General features: G+C 49.7%; 1 long non-coding RNA gene across 1 annotated transcript in view; it reads right to left on the bottom strand.

Annotated features, from left to right (window-relative positions):
• Positions 1 to 21209, bottom strand: part of LOC146871118 (uncharacterized) — a 52729-nt gene extending 31520 nt beyond the window's left edge. The window contains exon 1 of the long non-coding RNA XR_014980456.1: positions 21075 to 21209. This is a non-coding gene — a long non-coding RNA (uncharacterized LOC146871118). The remainder of the gene's footprint in view (positions 1 to 21074) is intronic.
• Between the last annotated feature and the right edge of the window lie 352 nt (positions 21210 to 21561).

The following is a 21561-nucleotide window of genomic DNA, read 5'->3' as shown; positions in this document are numbered from 1 at the left end:
GGGGTGCCGCTACTGCTCGAATAGCCAGGTCTTCAGCTTCTTCCTGAAGGAGAGGTGGTCTTGGGTCAGGCGCAGGTCGGTCGGGAGGGAGTTCCAGGTCTTGGCGGCCAGGTAGGAGAAGGACCTTCCTCCTGTAGTCGCTCTTCGGATGCGGGGGACGGCGGCGAGGGCGTGGTTGGCTGATCGGAGGTGGCGCGTGGGAGCGTAGAAGTTGACTCGGCTGTTGAGGTAGCTCGGGCCTTGGCCGTGTAGGGCTTTGTGTGCGTGGGTGAGGAGGCGGAAGGTGATTCTCTTGTTGACGGGGAGCCAGTGAAGGTCTCTCAGATGTCCGGAGATGTGGCTGGATCGTGGGATGTCGAGGATGAGTCTGGCTGAGGCGTTCTGGATCCGCTGGAGTCTCTTCTGGAGCTTGGCGGTGGTACCGGCGTAGAGGGCGTTACCGTAGTCCAGTCGGCTGGTGACGAGGGCCTGGGTGACGGTCTTCCTGGTCTATGTGGGGATCCACCAGAAGATCTTCCGAAGTATGCGTAGGATGTTGAAGCACGCCGAGGAGACGTTGTTGACCTGCCTGGTCATGGAGAGGGAGGAGTCCAGGATGAAGCCCAGGTTGCGTGCATGGTCTGTCGGTTTGGGTGCGGTGCCCAGGGCGGGAGGCCACCAGGAGTCGTCCCAGGCGGAGGGTGAGGAGCCCAGGATGAGAACCTCCGTCTTGTCCGAGTTCAGTTTCAGGCGGCTGGTCGTCATCCACTCGGCTACCTCTTTCATCCCTTCGTGCAGGTTGGCTCTGGCGGCGGCGGGGTCGTTGGTCAGGGAGAGGATCAGCTGGGTGTCGTCGGCGTAGGAGATTATGCTGAGGTTGTGTTTGCGTACGATGGCCGCGAGGGGGCTCATGTAGACGTTGAAGAGGGTGGGGCTCAGAGATGATCCTTGGGGGACGCCGCAGATGACTTCGGAGGCCTCTGATTTGTACGGTGGTAGGCGGACTCTCTGTGTTCTTCCGTCGAGGAAGGAGATGATCCATTCCAGCGCCTTGTCCTTGATTCCGATGTTGCTGAGGCGCCGTACTAGGGTGCGGTGGCAGACCGTGTCGAATGCCGCGGAGAGGTCTAGGAGGATGAGGGCCGCTGTTTCATCCATGGATGTCCTGCAGGCTTTCTTAGCTGCAGGCCTGCAGGCTTTCTTAGCTGTATATAATGCCAGTTATCATAGGACCATCAAAAGGGCCCCCGAAGATGTGACACCTAGTAATTCGTTAACTGTTTGGAGAAATGTGTATGGTCGTAATTTTGATACAAAGGTGAAGAAGCCTGTTTTTAAAAAAGGTGATCACGTAAGGATTTCAAAATTGAAAGGAGTCTTCACGAAGGGTTACCAGCAGACTTTTATCGATGAAATATTTATAGTGGAAAGTGTGGAGCTTAAGGAAGGGCTGTATATTTACAGGTTAAAGGACTACGATGGGGAAATGGTGTCTGGGTATTTTTACAAGGAAGAGTTACAAAAAGTGCCAGATGTATGTATGTATGTATTTATTTCTTATTAAGCGCAGCTGTCACCCGAAAAGGTATCCTGGCCCTGAGACCTTATCAAGCCATCAGGAAGGATGTAATTACATTGCTCTTGGGAACAGGTAGGTCTTAAGATCCCTTTTAAAGGAGAGCAGATCTTGACTACTCCTTAGTGCTAGAGGTAGGGAATTCCATAATGTGGCGGCCGTGTAACTAAAAGCACGGCCACCTATCCTTACTCTAGTAATCCTGGGAATCCTCACCAGGAACGCCGACGAAGATCTCAGAGGTCGGGCAGCTTGATACCAAGAGAAGAGATTCTGAAGTGGAATTGGTCCTAGTCCATGCAGCGCTCTGAAAACAAGGCATGACGCCTTGAAAGCGATCCTCTGCTGCACCGGGAGCCAATGTAGATCAACTAATGCTGCAGAAGAGGAGGCAGAGCGTTGTCGCGACAGAGCCAGTTTCGCGGCCATGTTCTGGATCCTCTGCAACTTTAGGATCAAGATTTTAGGAGCTCCCAGAAGTAGTGCGTTGCAGTAGTCTAACCTACTGAGAATGGAACTACGCACTACCTCTGCTCTAGCACTTCGAGGGAGTATTGGTAGAATTTTGCGCAGGGCACGAAGCAGGCCCATGCAGATCGCTGCAGTCTTATTTACTGAGACATCCAACTGTAAACCCGGTTCAAACAAGACTCCTAAATTGCGAGCCGATTCAGCGGCTTCCACAGAGCCCGGGATAGAAGTTGGCCAGAAGTCATCAGGTAGCGCGCGAGGAAGACGATCAGGCGAACAATGGAGAACCTCTGTTTTCGACCCATTGAATTGAAGTGAGTTAGCTCGTAACCATTCTGCTGAGGCTGACATACAACGGTGAAAGGTGTCCTTCGAGACCGCCTCAGTGCCCTCAAATGAGAATATCAATTGAGTGTCATCGGCATAATTGATGACTGATATGCCGAATGACTTAATTAGGTCTATCAGAGGACGGAGATATAGATTAAACAGGATCGGACTAATAGCCGACCCTTGAGGGACACCATAATTCACCTGTCGTGTGGCTGACCGAAATGGCGGTAATGCCACAGCTTGCTGTCTGTTACAGAGATAAGATGATAACCAGCTTAGAGCCAGACCGTTTACTCCCACGCTTTGAAGACGATCTAGGAGAACCTCATGGTCCACCGTGTCGAACGCGGCCGACATGTCAAGCAGCACTAAAAAAGCTGACCTATCCCTGTCGACACGCGTTCGTAGATCATCCAGCACGGTGACCAATGCAGTCTCAGTACCGTGGGCCAGTCTAAAACCAAATTGGGCTGCATCCAGACAGGAGTTTGTTTCCAGGAAGTTAGACAAGGCTCTCGTGACCCATCTCTCAAGAATTTTTATCACAAAAGGTAAAAGTGAGATGGGTCTATAGTTGGCCGAGCATAAAGGATCTAGAGAAGCCTTTTTTAGTAATGGAGTTACTACTGCCAACTTCCAACTATCAGGAACTGTCGCTGTCATCAGTGACTGACAGCAGATGGAGTGAAGTGGAGGAAACAACTCATCTTGAAATGCCTTCCAGATCTTATGAGGCATTGGGTCCAGAGGTGAACCTGAGGATACTCCATTGGCCAAAACACAGAATTCCTCTAACGAAAAAATAGGGAAACAAGGCAACTGAGGGGAGTCTACCTTGTCGTTATCCCATACAGGCGCCAAACTGCAAGGGGATTCCACGGAGAGAGGAAGAGACAACACCGGCTGTCCGGGCATTGAAAGTCCATTCAAAATGGTCCTAATTTTCTCCTCAAACGCATGGGCCAAAGAGTCACACAGATCTTGAGAAGCCGGAATGGCTGAGACTGTACAGGACGGATTAGATACGTTGTTAACCAACTTGAATAGGGTCTGCGATTTATTGGTGGCCTTCTCCAAGGTATCTTCTAAGAACTTTGCCTTAGCGCTTCTTAGCTGGGTCTGCGTGATAAAAGTGGGGCTAGCGTCACAGCCGCTTTTAAAGCCATCTTCGATAAGGGGCGTATTCCTCAAAAACTACAAACAGACGCCGGAAAAGAATTCTTAAACAAGGCATTTCAGAAATTATTAAAGCAACACAATGTTCAACATTTTGTAACACACACGGAGGTAAAAGCAGCTGTTGTAGAACGGTTTAACAGAACCTTAAAGTCTAAGATGTGGAGGTATTTTACGGCCCACAACACCTACAGATACATGGATGTCCTGCAGGCTTTCTTAGCTGTATATAATGCCAGTTATCATAGGACCATCAAAAGGGCCCCCGAAGATGTGACACCTAGTAATTCGTTAACTGTTTGGAGAAATGTGTATGGTCGTAATTTTGATACAAAGGTGAAGAAGCCTGTTTTTAAAAAAGGTGATCACGTAAGGATTTCAAAATTGAAAGGAGTCTTCACGAAGGGTTACCAGCAGACTTTTATCGATTAAATATTTATAGTGGAAAGTGTGGAGCTTAAGGAAGGGCTGTATATTTACAGGTTAAAGGACTACGATGGGGAAACGGTGTCTGGGTTTTTTTACAAGGAAGAGTTACAAAAAGTGCCAGATGATCCGAACAGGGTGTACAGGGTTGAAAAGGTTCTGAAAAGGAAAGGTATCGGGGCTAAGAGCCAGGCATATGTCAAATGGCGGGGATGGCCTGAGAAATTTAACAGTTGGGTGTTGGCCAGTTCCCTGACGGGTGTGTGAGCTCAAAACAGCTGTTACGATGGAGACAAAACCCTTTTATATAACCTTACCATCCAACGCCTCTAAGGGCATGTTCCCCAACAATCAGATTTCTAATTACACCGTCAAATTGGCTAAGCCTGTGGACCTGAAAGGGGACTGGGAGGTTGCCCTAACAGAAATCCAGTACCCTAGAACATGGAATACCTTTACAGCGGCCGAAACCAAGTTCCAATTCAAGCGTGAACAGGACCCCAAAGTCATAAACGTATCCTTCCCTCACGGCTACTACCCAAGCGTTTCAAGCGTTGTCGAAGCCATCAACAAATCCATAGCTGCCATAGAACCGCTGCCAAATATTCATCTGGTGCTAGATAACGTTAGAAGGAAGGTGTTTCTCAAATCCATAAATCGCAATACCCTGTTTAACTGCTCCGGTAAATTAAAAAGGGTTTTAGGGACAGTACAACATGTGAAAAGTCCGGTGGAACAAGATCACACGTGCCCCGATATTAACGGGGGGTTCTACACGCTCTATGTATATGGTGATATTGTAGAGGCTCAGAGGATCGGGGATAGTTACTCGCCGCTGTTAAGATGTGTTCATGTACAGGGTGATAATAATACCATGGTCAACATCCAATTTAACAAACCTGACTACGTCGCAGTTTCTAAAAACCATTTTGACACTATTTCAATTATGATCTACGATGAACAGTCTGAGCCGGTGGCCTTTAAATACGGGAAAGTTATTGTCAAACTTCATTTAAGGCCTAGACACGACAGGGGATATTAAGCAGCAGGAATGGTGGTTATGAAAACATACGGGGACCCGTCCATGTACAGGGACTATTACAGAAGTCAAGCCGGTTATGGGGGACACCCGTACTTTCAAGGTTCACCAGTTATGTACGGGGCTGGCTTAGGGGGATTCTTTAGGAGTCTGTTTAGAAGAGCTATGCCTTTCCTGAGAAGAGGCTATGAAATTGCAAAACCTCATGTTAAGACGGCCGCCACGAGCATTGCCCAGGATATGGTGGGGTCTGTTACATCGGCGGTTGCAGAGCGCATGAACAAACAGCCGCAAGAAGGAGCGGGGCTGCTGTATAAGCCACGCGCGAGTGTCAAAAGGAAACGTGGGGTTTCCAGACGCAGGGGCCCGCCGGCCCCCTATAAAAAAAGGAGGAGCTCTTCAAAACGCACTCAGAAAAGAAGAGCCCCAAGAAGGAAGAGAGCTGCCAAGAAGCGAAACGGCTCTAAAGTAAATATTTTTTAAAGCCTCGTAAACCGCACTATGGCCTTCGTACATTGTGGATCAGGAGAGTGCGCCAAATCAGAGTTAGACTTGTTTACTCTAAAACCCACGCAAACAAGCATCGAAAACAGCTTCTTCAGGGAGGTATCACCTTTAGCAGTGTTGACGCCACTGGCCCCCATAGAGTTTTTTGTGTCAGGGTCCACGGATATGTATTTGGATCTCAACAACACGTTGCTACATCTTATGTGTAAAATCGTCAAAGCCGATAGGACCCACATTGAAGACGATGCTAAAGTGGCAACGATCGCTTACCCTCTAGCTACCCTGTTTAACCAAGTGGACATCACCTTGGGTGATCGACTCATCACCCAGAACGATAACATGTACGCCTACAGAGCCTACATCGAGAGCATTCTAAATTACAGTAGCGATGCCCTTGACACGCAACTTTCAGCAGGTCTGTTTCACAGGGATACATACGGACAGTTTGAAATCACAGCTCTGGATGGAGCCAATAAGGGTTTTATAAAAAGAGCAGGGCAGGCGACAAGTAGTCGTACCTTTGACCTCCTAGGTCGCATACATTCAGACCTCTTCTTCCAAGATAAACTGCTCATCAATGAAATTGATCTTAAGCTCAAGCTCACTCGCAACAAGGATTCATTCTGCCTCATCAGCGGGGATGCGGAACACTACAAGCTGAGCATCCTGGCCGCGAGCCTGTTTGTAAAGCGAGTGAAAGTGTCACCGAGCGTCAGGTTAGCGCACGCCGAAGCTTTACAAATATCCAACGCCAAGTACGCTGTGGAAAGAGTATCTCTGAAGGTATTCAGTATACCTACAGGAACCCGCTTAACACAGCAGCAGAATTTATTTCTGGGACAGCTACCCAAACTCATCATCATAGGCTTTGTGGACAATACAGCTTTTAGTGGCACCTATGCCTCAAACCCCTTCAATTTTAAACACTACAACATCAACTACGCGGCGCTGGTCCACGAGGGCAACGTGATTCCTGCAAAACCCTACACAACCAGTTTTACAACCGCCAACTACGTCAGGGAATATCAAGAGTTGGTTTCGATAACCGGGAAGCATCAAAGGGACTGTGGTGTGGCCATGTCACGAGAAGGTTATGGGAGCGGATACACGCTGTTCGCATTCGACCTGACACCAGACATGGAAGATGGTGATCACTACAACCTGGTAAAAAACGGGAATCTAAAAGCTGAAATACGTTTCGCCGAACCGCTGAGGGCGAATGTGAACATGGTCGTATTCTCGGTATTCGACAGCATCATACAGATCAACCACGCCAGACAGATTTTGTTCGACTATCTTTAAAACATTTGTGAAATGGACACTGTGCAGATACGGGACTTCTTAAACAGGCATAAATACGCTAGGAAATACTTTTTAGGGGTTTTCCCTAGCGATGGGTTACCAACCGAAATAGGGCCAGAAAGACCGAGCACCCTAGTCTTTAACACCGACCCTCATGACAAGGGTGGGACACACTGGGCCGCCTTGTTTATAGCTAGGGACAAGGTTACAGTGTTTGACAGTACAGCAGAGTTCCCTGAACACAGTATCTATACACGTCCCATATTCAAGTTTGTGAAAAAAGCTGCAGCGGTGGTGGAGTATAACAAGCTGAGGGTGCAGGATTCCATGGCCATCACATGCGGGGAACACTGTATTTATTTTATCAGTAAAATGTCAGAGGGTGTTTCGTTTAGAAATTTCTTAAATCTATATTCAATCAATCAATCAATCAATCATGGAATTTATATCGCGCACTACTCACCCGGCAGGGTCTCAAGGCGCTTGGGGGAGGGGGTCTGCTACTGCTCGAACAGCCAGGTCTTTAGCTGTTTCCTGAAGGCGAGGTGGTCCTGGGTCAGCCGCAGGTAAAGGGGAAGGGAGTTCCATGTCTTAGCCGCCAGGTAGGAGAAGGATCTTCCTCCGGCGGTGGCTCTCTGGATGCGAGGGACGACGGCGAGGGCGAGGTTTGCGGATCTTAGCTGTCGGGTGGGCGTGTAGAAGGTCAGGCGGTCGTTGAGGTACCTTGGGCCCAGGTCGTGGAGGGATTTGTGTGCGTGGGTGAGGAGTCTGAACGTGATCCTCTTGTTGACAGGGAGCCAGTGCAGGTCTCTCAGGTGGCTCGAGATGTGGCTGCGTCGGGGGGCGTCCAGGATGAGACGGGCGGAGGCGTTCTGGATACGCTGAAGTATTTTCTGAAGCTTGGCTGTTGTACCGGCGTAGAGGGTGTTTCCGTAGTCTAGTCTGCTGGTGACGAGGGCCTGGGTGACAGTCTTCCTGGTCTCGGTCGGGATCCATCTGAAGATCTTGCGGAGCATGCGGAGGTTGTGGAAGCAAGATGAGGAGACGGCGTTGACTTGTCTGGTCATCGATAGGGAGGAGTCCAGGATGACGCCCAAGTTGCGTGCGTGGTCCGTTGGCTTGGGTGCGGTGCCCAGGGCCGGGGGCCACCAGGAGTCGTCCCATGCGGAGGGCGACGGTCCCAGGATGAGGACTTCTGTCTTGTCCGTGTTCAACTTCAGGCGGCTGATGTTCATCCATTCGGCGACATCTTTCATCCCTTCGTGTAGGTCGGCTTTGGCGGTGTCGGGGTCTCTGGTGAGGGAGAGAATCAGCTGGGTGTCATCGGCGTAGGAAATTATGTTGAGTTTGTTTTGGCGTGCGATGGCAGCGAGGGGTTTCATGTAGATGTTGAAGAGAGTGGGGCTGAGCGATGATCCTTGCGGGATGCCGCAGATGACTTCGGTGGCCTCAGAGCGGAACGGAGGGAGGCGTACTCTCTGTGTTCTGCCGGAGAGGTATGAGATGATCCATTCCAGAGCAATCCCCTGGATGCCAGTGTCGTTGAGGCGTTGGACTAGGGTGCGGTGGCAGACAGTGTCAAATGCTGCGGAGAGGTCAAGGAGGATGAGTGCCGCTGTTTCACTTTTGTCGAGCAGGGCTCGGATGTCGTCGGTGGCTGCGATGAGGGCGGTCTCGGTGCTGTGGTTGGCTTTGAATCCGGATTGCGATGGGTCGAGGGATCCGTTCTTCTCGAGGAAGGCGGCCAGCTGCTTGTTGACGACCTTCTCGATGACTTTGGCAGGGAATGGAAGGAGCGAGATAGGGCGGAAGTTCTTGAGGTCGGTCGGGTCCGCTGTTGGTTTCTTCAGTAGTGCGCTGAGCTCGGCATGCTTCCAGCTCTCCGGGAAGGTGGCTGTGTCGAAGGAGGCGTTGATGATGTCTCGGAGGTGGGGTGCGATGGTAGAGGCGGCCTTGTTGAAGACATGGTGGGGGCATGGGTCGGTCGGAGATCCGGAATGGATGGTGTTCATCATGCGTGTCGTGTCTTCGGGGGTCACTTTGGTCCATGTCTGGAGGATAGCGGCGGGGTGCATAGGTTCGGTCGAAGGGTGCGGGGGTGGAGCGCCGAAACTGTTGTGGATGTCAGCGATCTTGCGGTGGAAGTACGAGGCGAGGGAGTCGCAGAGGTCCTGCGAGGGAGTGATGTCGTTGTTGCCGGTGCTGGGGTTGGAGAACTCCTTGACGATGTTGAAGAGCTCCTTGCTGTCATGGGCGTTCTTGTCCAGTCGTTCCTTCAAAGATTTCTTCTTGGTGGTGCGGATGAGCTGGTGATGTCTGCGGGTGGCGAGTTTGAGGGCGGTCATGTTGTCGGTGGTCTTGTCGAGGAGCCAGGCCTTCTCGAGGGTGCGGCAGGCCTTCTTGGAGTCCTTGAGTTCGTCGGTGAACCAGGGGGCCTTCTTGCTTCTGGGCCTGGTGAGTGGGTTCTTCAGTGGGGCAAGGTCGTTGGCACAGGAGGTCAGCCATTGCGTGAGGTCGAGGGCTGCTGTGTTAGGGTCCGTTGTCCTGACCGGTGGGTTCTGGCTGAGGGAGGTGGTGAGCTGGTCGACGGTGATCTTGCTCCAGTTTCTGTGGGGAACCTGCTTCGGGTGGTGGTGGTCCGTGTTCTTCTTGAAGCTGAAGTGGACGCAGCTGTGGTCAGTCCAGTGGAGTCCGGTGCAGTGGCTGAAGGTGACGTGCTTGCTGGATGAGAAGAGGGGGTCGAGCGTGTGGCCGGCGTAGTGGGTGGGGGTGTTGACCAGTTGCTGGAGTCTGAGGTTGGCGAGGTTGTCCAGCTGGGTGGTCATGTTGCGGTCGTTGTTGTTCTCCAGGTGGAAGTTGAGGTCCCCAAGGAGGATGTAGTCGGTGGAGGGGAGGGCGTGAGGGCTGATGAAGTCCGTGATGTCTTCGCAGAACTGTGCGCGTGGTCCCGGGGGTCTGTAGATGAGGGTGCCTCTGAGGGTAGTCTTGGGGTCGGTGTGGATCTGGAAGTGCAGGTATTCGGCGGTGTTGAATGCGTCGGTGGAGTCAGTCGAGATGCGAATGGTGCTTTTGTGAGCGATGGCGATGCCCCCTCCGGTCTGGTTGTTGCGATCCCTCCTGATGATCTTGTAGCCGTCCGGGATGGCTATGGCGATGTCGGGGGCTGAGGAGTCGTTCATCCAGGTTTCCGTGAGGAAGGCGACGTCTGGAGATGCGGTGTCGAGGAGGTTCCAGAGTTCCACGGCGTGTCTGTGGATGGAGCGGGTGTTGATCAGGATGCACTTGAGGTGGCTGTTGTTGTCCGTCTTGGTGGGCGTGGTGCTTGTTCGGAGGCAGGAGAAGTTGCAGGATCGGCAGACGAAGGGTCCATGGGTGCGTCGCGGGGACGCTCGGTAGCATCCGGGGGCTCAGGCGGTTTTGAGTGCGATGAGCGTAGCGAAGTCGTAGGTCCTGCGGGGGGGCTGGCGGGCGCGGGGGCCAGGGGGTCTGGCGCTGGGCGCGGTCCAGGCGCGGACGGGCGCAGACGGGCTTACCTTTGGCGCACCTTCGGCGCTCAGTCGGCGCTCCCGCTGCGCGCGTCTGCTGCGCGGTCGCTGGGGGGGCGTCATAAGTAAGGAGCCGGGAGGGAGGGTCCGCTGGGAGGCGGGAGGCTGGGTGGCCAATGGGCAGGGAGGAGAGGCGGGACTGCGGGGTCAGCGGCGGGAAACCAGGAAGGCAAGTGACCGGGGCAGCGGCGGTGGAGAGGAGGCGAGGAGAGTGGCCAGCAGCAGCAGGAGGGGAGCGGCGAGAAGCAGAGGTCAGCGCTGGTGAGGAGGGAGCGGCGTGAGCGGGATCGGCACCAGCAGGTAGGCGACAGGCAGCAGCAGTGCGAGGGGAGCGACCGTCTGTGTGGGGCACAGGGGTCACACTGACCAGCCCGCCGCGGTCACCTTAAGTAAGGAGCCGGGAGGGAGGGTCCGCTGGGAGGCGGGAGGCTGGGTGGCCAATGGGCAGGGAGGAGAGGCGGGACTGCGGGGTCAGCGGCGGGAAACCAGGAAGGCGAGTGACCGGGGCAGCGGCGGCGGAGAGGAGGCGAGGAGAGTGGCCAGCAGCAGCAGGAGGAGAGCGGCGAGAAGCAGAGGTCAGCGCTGGTGAGGAGAGAGCGGCGTGAGCGGGATCGGCACCAGCAGGTAGGCGACAGGCAGCAGCAGTGCGAGGGGAGCGACCGTCTGTGTGGGGCACAGGGGTCACACTGACCAGCCCGCCGCGGTCACCTTAAGTAAGGAGCCGGGAGGGAGGGTCCGCTGGGAGGCGGGAGGCTGGGTGGCCAATGGGCAGGGAGGAGAGGCGGGACTGCGGGGTCAGCGGCGGGAAACCAGGAAGGCGAGTGACCGGGGCAGCGGCGGCGGAGAGGAGGCGAGGAGAGTGGCCAGCAGCAGCAGGAGGAGAGCGGCGAGAAGCAGAGGTCAGCGCTGGTGAGGAGGGAGCGGCGTGAGCGGGATCGGCACCAGCAGGTAGGCGACAGGCAGCAGCAGTGCGAGGGGAGCGACCGTCTGTGTGGGGCATCAAGGATTCTTGTTAACAATGACAGTATAGTTGTGAAATATGTAAAAGAAAACACAAGGTCGTCGGTCAGACCTGTGAAAACCGAATATGCAGCTTGTCAAAACTGTAAGGGTTTATAACAGTCGTATGCTTAATGTTGAACATGTAAAATAAAGACATTATATTTTAAAAAAACATGTATTCAGACTCCGTATTTCAATATACATACACCTTAAATGTTTTAAAAGACGACTGAGACGGATTGAAAAGTTATAACGTGTTTATTACAAACAGGTTGGTAGTTGGGTCGTTAGTTTCACAAACTTTATTGAAGAAACAAATGAAGTAGAAAAAGCCAGGAACGTTTATACATATAATACACACAATTATTAAAAAAGTCTGTGGAACCATCAAGGCGTAATCCACGTGAGGGGTTTGGGCATAGTCTTTTTGCGGGGTGGCACCGCTGGTGCAGGGGTCGACCATGTCGGGGATAGCCTTCGAACTTCAGAACTTGTAGGCGATGGTAGTAGGGGGTCCTTCAAATTTTATAGCAGGCGCCGGTGTTCATTATTCCCAACGAGCGTGGAGGGTATATTGAGTTCAGCAGCGGCTTGCAGAAACTGCTCCCAACCACGAGGCGCATTTTGAGGCGTTAGGATTTTGGGATGCGTGAGACCTTTGACTAGATCGTACATGTGCGACCCTGCAACCGGGTGTCCCTTGTAGAGAAATTCACCTCGCTCATTCCAGGAGGTTAGGTCTTTAGAAGCTGCGAGTTTACTCATTATCATCTGCGCAGCCCCTCTGTGCCTCTGGCTTATATTTTTTAAGAGATCGCCAACAAAGGTATCTGAGGATGTTGCAAGATCGGGAGGCGGCTGCATGGGTTGCGGGGCGTTGGCTGGAGCTGGTGGTTGTTCAGAGTCTGGGGTATATAGAGTCAGCTTGTTTTTCTCGGTATTCCACATGGTGTATGAATTTAAGAATTTTTTGAGAGTGGCGGTGTAAAGGTTAGCCTTGTCGTACGGATTTAGATCGGTCCTGCTCAAAATGTCTTGAATTTCAGTATCCAGGCGTAGAGTCTCATTTCTACGTATATCCCAGGCGTTGTCCGAGGAAGACCCCAGATGCTCCATTTGCTGCCTAGGCACCAGATACATTTTTGTGGCATGTTCCATCACCGGCCCGTGATGAGGCTTGCAATTATAGGTATAGCAATGCCCAACAAGTTACCTATAAAACCCCCAGACTGTTTCACCAGTTTCTTCTTTGTGATGAGCGAGGCCCTTTTATTACTGAGCTTCCTGATAAGACCCCTCTTCTTCTTCAACACCTGTAACTGACGCTTTGATAAAGGAACGTTGCCTTTTAGGGTGTTTAGGGATATTTCTGAAATGGCAGACACTAAATTGTCAGAAGCGGCGCCCAGGATGGCCTTTCGGTGTTGGGGGCTGGCTGTAGCAAGCATTTTCAGGAGCGCTAGATTGCGACGTAGGCGGGCAGAGATGGTCACCACTGAGCGTTATAATGGCTGAACTGTAAATGGCTCTAAAAGACATCAGCGTTGCTTTTTATAGGGCCTAGTCTTGGGATTTGGGGTGTAAACTACAGGGAGCTCTGGGGGAAAAATATCAGCCCTTAGTCTATAGTCTTCTAGAGTTTCATTTTTTAAGTCTACCAGCAGGTACCCGTGGGGTTTTGATGTAGCGTCGCTAAAGGCCTCCATGAAGAAGTGTATGTTTCCGGGGTACATCTGTTTAGCTATGACGGATATTTGTTGTTTGTCACGGGGGTTTTTAAATAAAACAAGGTATAAAGCGTTGAGAGCTATAGACCGACTGTTCTTGCCCTTGTAAAACAAGTTCTGCACAATGTAGCAGATGCTTAGATTGCGATGATGTGAATATTGAGTAAAAGCTCTCTCTAACTAGGGATGATCACCCCTTCACGCATCAGATCATCAACAATTATCATATTTACAAGGGTTGGGGGCAGTAGCTCATCATCGTTTAGGTTATCCGGTATACCCTCTATAAATTTGATATGGGGGGACCGACGGCCCAAGTCTGTATAAAGAGGCTGCCAGCATGAATAAAGCCATACAATATTGTTAGGGGTTTGTGATAAAGCAGAGTCGGCATTTTCTAAGAGCTTTTTTATAAAGTAGCTTTTACCGCAGTTTGAGGGGCCTGCTAAAACGCAGGAGAACGGATGCTGTAACCTGGTGTCCATGCTGTGGCGGTTGTCTCTCTAATGGGTCTAATAACCATAAGGCAGTGTTTTATAGTCGCTGGTCAGGACCCTTTTATCAAAAACAACTCGCAATGTTTTATGTAGAGGCTGGGTTGTGATTTCCCACTTCTTTTTGGATCTGACTATGCAGGGCTGGTTCACAACTATGGTTTTAGCATTCTCAGAATCGTCTGCTGTAGCGTATTCATGCACCAGATTCTTCAGACTATCAAAATTGATTTTTAGGGTGTTGCTGACATTTAATGTTATCCCTTTGACCTTCATACACACCTTGTTCTTGTTGGTACGGTAACTGTATGTTTTAGGCCCTGAGGAAGTATATTCTTTTATATATTCATCCTTATCTAGCTCACTGGTTAGATTACCCAGATAATCTCCTAGAGGAGGGTCTTCATCCCCAGGCTTGCTCAGAAAAATCACTGAATCTGTATCGTGATACAAGCAGCGATCCTGGAGCTTATCCATAACCCCATAAAGCTTTAGACGAGCGTGGGCTGTCGTGAAGCAGGCTATGAAAATGTTTATGTTGTTACTCGATGTGGGGTACTCTTGGGCATATTTCCAACACAAAGCCGCGGTATCGTCATCGATAAAATCGCAGCTAGACACATCGTAGCAGGGGGCAAACAGGTACTTGAACAGTTCATCAGGATCTGATATTAAGGCAGTATTTGAAAGGTTTGTGCACTGTGCAAATTTTCCCCATAAGGAATTGAGACAGAGTTTGGCTAACTGTCGGCGTGCAGGATTGACCTCTATTAGGTGGGGGCGTAAACGGATACCCTCATGAGCATAGTAGTCTGCGATGTATTTCTGTTTTGCACCCTGACTAGAACACCATTCAGGATACCCTGAGGCCTCCTGTTTGTCTCTGAGAAACAAATTAATGTAGGGGGCAATGAGTTGTGTTGTAGTGCTCTTAAAATGCCACACTTTGTGTACTCTACCTAACCTGTACCCTTTCTCTAAGGCAGCTTGTACCTCGTTGCTACACCAGGTCCCTGTGAGCATCCTTTGTTCATCGGTGTGTCTGCACCCCGCAACCTCTTTAAACATCGCACATGTTCGACAGAGGGAGAACATCAGCTTACCATCGACTCTACATGGTAACACAGGGAAGTAAAGCTGCTTAGGCGGATAGATTTCACATTTGATAAGCCCAAAGTATTCGGATAGGGGCTTAAAATCTCTATAGATGATGGTGGGATGACCCAGTGGGTACAACTTCATTTTGTTCACAAAAGGGTACAGACTGGTGAAGTCATAGTAGTGTATTTTCTCACCCTCACCAACGGCCTTGTACAGTTGTATGGCATTTGTACGCCCCCCAAATAAGGCATCTCGGGGCTCCAAAGGTGTGGGTAAATCATGAGTCTTAAGAAACGAGCAGAGGTCTGTGTCAGTTTTTAACATGTCTAACCACTCGTGCTCCCAAAGAACTCTCATAGCAAAGCCCTGATTTTCAACATACTGGGCCTTTGTCAGAGTACGTCTGTATAAGTGTTCAAATTTGGCACCCAGCATTTTGTTATACTCGTGGGGTTTTTAACACTTGGGGCAGCCGTGGTAAAAACAACCGTTGAATTCAAAGGCTGTCGGCACACCCTTAATTACAGAGTACCCGTCCAGGTAATAGGGTCCCAAGCGGTATTCACCACCCTGTAAGGCATGTTGAATCTGGATGTCTTCCTTCTCAGAGATGTGCATGAGCCACTGGATAGAGGGGGTTGAATAACGTTTCTGTTTACCGTTATAGAGGTCTGGCGGTACTAGAGCTATAGTTTCCGGCACTAAAAACATGTGTTTGTAGATGGACATACACATGGATGCCAGAGTGACGTTTTGAAATGGGTCTATGTATTCGAACGCTTGTTGTATTTTAGGGGTTTTGGATGTCAAGGCCTTGACTTTCTTAGGCATTGTCTTAGGTTTCAAGACCGTGACTTCTTTAGTCATAGACACCACAACATCTCTGAAGAGGTTACAAGCTTGCCGGAGGATCATTACATCAGCCTGACAATAAGCTTTCAACTCTGTTTGAAAGTGAAACTCCTTTTCACGGTTTTCAGAGTACCACTGTAGAAAGCGCACTTTCTCATCAGGCATCATGTATTCAACCCCGTAGCTGTCAGGAGGAGGCATAGATCCCACATAATTCTGGTTAGCCCAGGTGTTAAAAAAGTGTGGAAAATAACCTTTACAGCCTGGGAACCCAAAGGCCTTTGGCAGCATGCTCAATTTCATGGGGAGGAAATTCAGGGTGTCTATGAACCGTATTTTTAAAGGGCATACGTCATCAGCATCAGTTTAGAACCCTGGGTTATGAGTTCCACCTGTATCTTTTCACGAATCATGTCGCGTAGAATAAAGAAGGAGTCATAGGCTTTCGAGTTGTGGGCGAGCATGGTATATCCTTGGAATTTGGCTTGAATGAAAGTGCTTAGGAAATCACCAACACACGTTCGGCCCTCAAACTCCCAACTGTCGTCGGAGGTTAGATGGTGTGCGTAAATGTAGTTAGGCTGGTGTACCCCCGTCTCTTGTGTGCACTCTATATCAAATACTATATAGTCTTCGGTCTTGGTCTGCGGTGGACCTTTAACCATATAACACTGGTGGTTGGTGCCGGCCTTGTAAGACACGTGGCAGCGGGGACATATCATACCTTTGCACTTGTGATCCACTGGTACATATCGCCCACACTCGGTGCAGTCCTTTTTAGGGACGCAGTTGTAAGATTTCTCGTGTATGCTCAAGCAGTTTTGCGAGCGACAAAACATCCTACATGTGCCACACCTCACCTTCAGGGCGGCGTCTTCTATACAACCGGCCCTCTGACACATCTTACAATGCATTTCACACTTGTGACATGCTTTATTGGTGTATATATGGTCGCAGTGGGTGCACACATACTTGGCTCCCAGAAAACCTTTAAGGTTCAAGATGCCGTAAAAATGATTTTCAACGTGGAGGACATATACGGTCTTGTTTCTCACAGGTCCCCCGGTTGTAAAGTACTTCCAGGAACCGTTGTGATAAAGAACTTTCACCGTCACGGCGAAATAGTTCTCAAAAAGACCTATATCGCCAAAGCCGACCATTCGGTCAGGAGGTATTTCAAGAACCTCATGGGCTTCAGCAGCTCTAGACATGATGACAGCGTCAGGGGTCTTGCGATCCATCAGCAGCCCCACGATGCTGGCCGCCAGACATGTATTGGCCGAGGCGTTGCTAAAGTTGAGCAGCCACCTCTGTTTCTTACCAATTAGTTTACTGTATAGTATGCTCTTTAAGGGTCTGGAAACACCTCCCCCCTCACGCCCCCGTACAATAAGGGCTATGACTCTAAAAGTGCCATAGGCGACTAGTTCAGCCTTACTCTGTAAAAGCCTTGAGAGGTTTTCTAAAAATTGCACAGCGTCAAAAACATCTCGGGTCTTCCGCCTGGTGAACAAAGGAGTGTCAAAACCCTGCCCCTGGAAGCGGAGTCATTAGGCCCCACATCGTGTAACAACCTTTCTATGAGCGCCTGCACAGCCTGATGTATAGCTAGAACACCATGAGTGGTTGATGTTATTTGGTGTAGGTTAACAAATCTAAACTCCTCATAGTGTTCTACGGCCCTAAACCTCTCTACTTCGCGAGTGTAACTTCTAACACTCTCTAAAAACAAGGGCTCAGGTCCCTCATCAGTGGGAGTGTGATTTGTGGAGGTGTTCTCTGATGTGTCATTTTGGGGGGTCGGGGTGGGATCTGTCTCAGGGGTCCTTGTAAACCTGCGGGTAGCGCTTCTTCATCTTATGTATTAAAAGCTGTCGTTGCTTTGTACTATTAAGCCACTTTTGGTTTTTTTTACGGGCCCAGGCTTTTCTAGATACAAAACCCCCGCCTATCTGAACAGGTAGGCCGGTATCATTGGTCGCCTTGTTCATGTAGGCCGCCGCTACAGTTCCACCCCTAGGTCCTTCTGAATGCTGTGGTGTTTGGAGTTTTAAAGCCAGCCCCCCTACCCCCTTCAAATGGCCGACCCTCGGTATGTTAGACCCTGACCCTATGTATTGTCGGTGGTGAAGTGTTGGTTTAAGTGTTTCAGGCGTTGCTGTTGAAGCTGCGGTACCTTGTTTGAAGGGGTTTAGGGAAACAGCGGGGTCTTGTCTGAGGGGATGTGGGGAAACAGTGGGGTCTTGTCTGAGGGGGTGTGGGGCAGCAGATGGGCGCTGCTTGAGCAGTTTTAAGAAGCGTACAGACTTTGTCACTAACCTCTGGACCTGACGGCTATATTTTAGAGGCCGCTTATGAGCACCAGTCGTTGTGGGGGTCTTTAGGGGCTGGTCTTGTCTTAGTCACCATTGTATACCATGTATGTCGGCCACAGTTGTCTGACACATCTGTATGACCCCATTTTTACACAGCCCAGTCCTTGCCGCGATCAGATGTTGGGCCTCCCTCTTGTTACAGAGCTTGGAAAACCCCATATCCATTCTTATGATTGCGCGGCTCCCCTGACGCCTTAATTTTCGAACAGCCATCTGCATCTCTTTTACATGAGCCTTGAATACATCTTCTGCGTTTACAGACACATCTTGTCCCTGCTTAGGGGGGCACGGCTTGCGCGGTCTTATAAATGGCGGCAACTCCGCAGCACCATCTATACTGCCAATAGCGGGCGCGGGGCTGGAAACAGGGCTGTACACGGGTATGGCAGCGGGGCTGGACACATGCCTGTACAACGGGGAAGGCCACGGGGCTGGACACAGGACTGTACAAGGGGATGGCCGTGGGGCTGGTAGGGTCGTATGCTCCCGGTGGGGTACCAGGGGACAAAGGGTCTGGGGATTGTGAGGAGTTGTCGTTGTAATCCTGGGGCCTCGCTGAAATGTCTGTGTTAGGGTGTTGTGCCTGGTTACCGGTGTTCTGTAAACCCTCTGTGCTCAAAGACCCTTGGTACGCCTCTTCTGGGGTTCTACCTATGCTGTCTACCAACCCCCTCATCAGCCTGAGTGCGTAGGTATCCGTGCTAGAAGGACCTTCTAGGGGATGCGTATTATCCACTGTTGAGATCCTTGGCTGAGCCTGAACACTTACAAACGGCTTTGGCGTCTGCTCAGGGGCGTGCACCTCTACAGGCACAGTTATTTGATTTGCCAATGTCTGGGGTTTCAGGACGCAGGGTGGCACCACGCAGCCTCAGGGTTGCTGAGGACCGCGGCTATCTGCAACTTAGGGACCCCCGGTTTCAGCTTCAGATATTTTCTTGAGAGGCGCGTTGTTTTAGGGGGTTGCGGCGGCGCCACCTCTTCTACACCCGCCGGTACATCTATCGCTGCCATGGGTCTCTTGGGTGTATAGACCTCATCAGGGGCTTAGCATCCTTTTTTACAGATAAGTCTAAGGGGCTATCTTGGGGCTCAGGGGTCCTCGGGTTCTTCTTCTCAGGGCTTAACAGCGTGGCTTGGACCTCTGGGAGCACCTGTACTGTCTTCTTGAGGTTTAAGGGCTCGGATTGGGGCTCTGTGAATACCTTGATGGACTTCACACGTTTTAAAGGGTTGGGTCGGTTCTCAGAGTGTCTATGTTCCTTCTTAATGAGGTCTGTGATTGAGACACCTTTCCCTTTTAATACCCTGAGAGGGCTCAGACCCTTTGTAGCTGTTTTACACAGACCCGCCCCTTTGTTATCGGTGCTTGTAAGCACTCCGCCAGTGTTGACCCTGCCCCTGTGCAGAATGTTCAACCTGTTGTTTGGGGTGTAGTACGTAGAGAGTTTCTCCTGGCGTACACTCCTACTCACGCCTTTTGCGCCGCTTCTGTTGTTCTGGACGACTGTTGTTATGTCCCTTAAGGGCTGCGCCGACCCCCCATCAGTCGCATGTTTCTGAGACGCTTCTAAAATATAAACAGATATATATATATATATATATATATATATATATATATATATATATATATATATATATATTCACTGAAAAAACCATAGGTTTCACACATGTTATAGTTAGCTGGACATTTTACTGATAAAAAACCAATGAAATTCCCCCGTTATAGTTAGTGCAGGCAACTATAACTCACGCGACCGCAATCCTCTGCTCATGCTAATACTGTATTTAGACACTTATTTGCCCATATCTTCTTCCATTAAATTTTAGCTATACATATATTACAAATATTTTTTTTTCATAAAGACACATATGTCATCAGCAGAGGATTGCGGTCGCGTGGGTTATAGTTGCCTGCACTAACTATAACGGGGGAATTTCATTGGTTTTTTATCAGTAAAATGTCCAGCTAACTATAACATGTGTGAAACCTATGGTTTTTTCAGTGAATTTGCAAGGTTTTTTAAATGCTAATTCCTGACTATAACGTGTGTGAAACCTATGGTTTTTTCAGTGAATTTGTACGTTTTTTTAAATGCTAAGTTACTTTACGCCATTCGTGGCGTGCGCGCACAGTGAGCACGCGGTGCGCTTCGCGCACCGCGCGCCCACTTTACGCAGTTAGTGCCGTGCACGCATGGTGGGCAAGCGGTGCGCTACGCGCACCGCGTGCCCACGTTACGCTGGATGGGCCATGTACGCACGATGCGCTTCGCGCACCGTGCGCACATGGAAGACATATTATGCGCTTCGTTGTGAAAGGTAGATATAATATAATTATATATATATATATATATATATATATATATATATATATATATATGCCACAAGGAATCGCCTCGACAATAGACAATAGCACAACCTGTATGCGCAAGAGACGAACACGGACCCAGAGATAAGTGCTGTTGGTTTTTATTTACTCCAAAACCCAAATAGCCGCCATGACGCGTTTCGGACTACCAGAGGCCTTGATCACATGACGCTGTCTTGGGAAGCCTGAGCTTTTAAAGTGCAAGTTCAAAAATTGATCATGACGTCATCACAATGAACATAGAAGACAGAATAAATCATCATGTAAAATACACATGTTCAAATTACGCAAACAATTATAAACATTGTTTCACTCTCTTTCTTATTTTCTTACTTTGCCATCTAATGGATGTAAAATACATAATCATGTGAAACAGCAAAAAAGTAAGAGAGGGAGGAATGGGCCATAGAGGTATTAAAATACATAAAATATGTAAAATTCATTGGGTCAAAGTATTGGGACACTACGTGCCGTATAAACAGTTATGAAGAAAACCGATAATTTTGTGAATGCCCATACCAAGGATCCATATAAATAAATAAATGAAACATGGACCACAAAATGTAAACATGACAAAGGCAGAGATAAAATGCCTACAATAGATCACTCCATCAATATTATAAAAGTTGGAACGTATAACAGGCAAAGGCATCACTCGATTTTCTACTGCTTGCACAAGTAGAACACCATCCTGAGTTCTACACAGCCACCTTTTTATATAGGCATTGCTACAAGCCGTTCTGCTTGAGAGTCTGTAACACCGCTAGTACTTTTCACACCCTTTTGTAACAAACACACCTGGTAGAGGTCTTTTTGCAGCTCCTTTCTTTGACAAGGGTCCCACTTTAGAAGTTGAAGCTTTCCTCTTCAAAGGGCTTTCTTTTGAACGCTGCGCCGCCTCTTGGCACGTGTTGCCGTCCTGGCATAACGTAGGGGCCCCTGTAAAAAAACATAATACCCCAAATTAGGCATCTTTCGGCAGAGTCCTCCTATACACCCTCAGGGTCAGAACTCTGGCCTACCCCGACAGCTCCCTAGCGCCTTAGACAGTTTAAATAACAGCGGTCTTTTTAATTACTTGTAGGAACTGTAGTGTTTTGCGCAGTGTTCATAGCTCCTTGAGCCTCGATGTACACCAATAGCTCTTCAAAAACTTGTTGTAGGTCGGGATCATAAGCTGTAAAATCATACATACATGAGAACCATATTAGAAAAAAGAGAACTTATGCGTTATTGGTTTACAAAACTACGTAGAACTACACAACTCCTAATATATATACCTGGC

This window comes from Triturus cristatus, chromosome 1_1 (genome assembly GCF_964204655.1).
Source record: "Triturus cristatus chromosome 1_1, aTriCri1.1, whole genome shotgun sequence".
In the NCBI taxonomy this organism is placed as follows: Eukaryota; Metazoa; Chordata; class Amphibia; order Caudata; family Salamandridae; genus Triturus; species Triturus cristatus.
Note: the sequence above shows the minus strand (reverse complement) of the source record. Positions and strands in the feature narration are given on the sequence as shown.